The sequence below is a fragment of the Pimephales promelas genome, chromosome 10 (assembly GCF_988280905.1).
Source record: "Pimephales promelas chromosome 10, fPimPro1.hap1.1, whole genome shotgun sequence".
Classification (NCBI taxonomy): domain Eukaryota; kingdom Metazoa; phylum Chordata; class Actinopteri; order Cypriniformes; family Leuciscidae; genus Pimephales; species Pimephales promelas.
The window spans coordinates 8814179-8816951 of NC_142778.1; positions in this window are offsets into that span (position 1 = coordinate 8814179).

The following is a 2773-nucleotide window of genomic DNA, read 5'->3' on the forward strand; positions in this document are numbered from 1 at the left end:
AAAAAAATCGCTAAAATTACTTTAGTTTGCTAGCGATAGTCCCGCAACATATTTTTGTCGTCTCCGTTGTTTCCTGCGAACTTCACAAGATAAATGCAAGAAAACAGCTGTAACCCACGCGACTGAGATAACTGCAGCTGTCGACGGCATCTTGGAAGTTGTGATAAACATCGGCGCATCTCCTGTGACGTAGGCGCTAGCGACGACTTATAATGACGTTTAACGGAGGCGTAGTGGTGTCCCATTTCTTAGGGGAATATTTTCACCCCTACGCATTGCCACTCTGGGGAAGGCGAAGGGGTAGGGCTAGGGGAAAGTGAAGGGGTAAGGGGTCGAATTGGGATTGGCCCTTGATCTGGTTTGAAATTATACAAATGGTACCATCGATTAGCAATTAACCCTGGAACAGTAGATTTGTCTTTATAGGTGTATAAGTTAATGCTTAAAAATGTCCTATAGAAAAATTAATGTTTTACTTCCAAAACTCTGCACACTATAAGCAGATGTAAGTAATTTCTGATAGTTCACCCCAAAATGAAAAGTTGATAGTGATAGTTCACCCCAAAATGAAAATTCTGTCCATTTCACTCACATGTCCTTCCATGTGAAACACACACAAACAAAAAATGCTGTTTTATGTTCATATAAGTAGTCAGTGGGGTCCAGTGTTGTTTTGAACCCCATTTGACCTTTATTTTTGACCTTATCAGGGGCCCAAAACATCACAGAAAAAGTGAGACACATAAGCAGATTCTGTCTGGGCTTGCTAATGAGGAATGACACTAATTTTTTGAACAGCGCATGATCTTCCAGTGGCTTCACAGATCGAGAATGTGCGACTGAGTCCAAATTTAGCTGCAGCAGCAGACGGCATAAGTCGGGTAGCTCAGAGATGAAATAATTGGGTTATTAAATAAAAGAAAGACATGACAGGCTGTTAGGCATCAACAGGCTGCAAATCAACACACACACACACACACTCAAAAAAGCCACACAGTGTGCTCTAACTGGGGAACCTTAGTAAGATGAATGACAGAGCGCTGATCAAAGCAGTGGTTTTGCTTCCTTCAGGGGAGGCGAAGTGTTTTTTTAAATAGCCCCCTCGAACAGTTCAAACCGATTGAACTGATGGTTTGATTCGTTACTCGAAGATGTTTTCATTGCATTTGTGAAATAAATGATTGCATAATGATATCACAATGTTTTCTAAATCGTTGTCATAAAAAAGTTATTGTCACTTTATTTTTGCTAAGAAGTATCCGTATTTCGTATCAACTCGTCATGATACGAAAATTGCAATCGTTTTTTTTTTCTTCCCTATAGACCATTTCACAAGATGTAAACAACAGTGGTCCAGAAGCACTTCCTGTTTCAGTTTGTAACTGTTTTCTTTATTTCACATGTAAAGAAAACATCTTAAAGATGTTTGTTTAACTTTCTGATTCAGTTTTAAATGTTCTGTTGGTTGTATTTTATCCCAGCTTTTATGTAGTGTTAAAAAACTGAAACAGGAAGTGCTTCTGGACCAGTGTTGTTTACATCTTGTGAAATGGTCTATTGCAACGTAGGCCTATAGAAGCTTCTTTCTGCCACTGAATAAATAAATAAAAAAATAGTTGGTAATTACTAATTCGTAATTTTTAAGTAACCAGTATTTAATTGTGAGATATAAACTTGCAATTACGAGTTAAAGTTTCAAATTGCGAAATGTAAACTTGCAATTCTGAGAAAGTAAATCTTCGCAAATCAGTTTTTTCCCCTCAGAATTGCAAGATTGTCAAAATTGTGAGGCGACTTTATCTAAAAGTCTGAATTTTGAGATAGAAATTCACAATTCTGACTTTTTTTCTCGCAATTGTGAGTTTATATCTTGAAGTTGTGTTTATTTTTTTACTTGGACTTCTCAGAAATGGGGATGTAAACCCGTAATTGTGAGAAAAGTCAGAATTGTGAGATTAAAAAACAAAATTACCTTTCGTACTTTTAAATTCGTGGCGGAAACAAGCTTCCATATGTAGCTGAGACTTCTCGAACAAGAACAAATATATTTGCCAAAGGTTTTGTCAATGCTTCTTGATATAGCAAACTGGTAGGCCTATTTGATATCATTATTGGAATGGATTATTATCATAAAATAAATCAAATATCACGCTAGTTTGTAGAGCAAATAGTTTTACTGTTAACTGCACTTTGTTATTCTTCTAGTCATTTACAGATAGCATGAATCGGGAGCCTTGCACATTTACAGAAAATAGGGTAGATGTAGATAATCCAGAGATTAACTAATGCTTTGCCAAGGACTTCAATCGATTCATTAAAAATGATCGCTTCACTAGAACGATTTGTTAAGAGAATCATGACTCTGATCTTCTGACCGGCAGTCAAACTTGCTTTTGAAAGTTGATTTTCTCTCCTCTGTCTAATCTATAGTTGCTCCGAACTTCCATAGCATGTCTCTATATTTGAATATCTTTGAATAAAAGGAAAACTGCTCTATAATTATACCCATGACAGAAAGAGGGCGGGATGGAGAAAGAGTTGAACACTCTGGTTTTAATCTCTTTATAACACCCACCACCAACCAACTCTCACAGACCACCCACCTCTGCTCCATGACTCACTATGAACACGCCAGCCAGCCAGAGACTCATAAAGCACACACACTTACACAAGCTCTCTTTGTTTACACGAGTCATAACAGTGCATGATTAAAATTGATTATTTTTAGTTTCCTGAAGGTGTATTTGAAAAAGAAGAGAATCACATTGTGGGA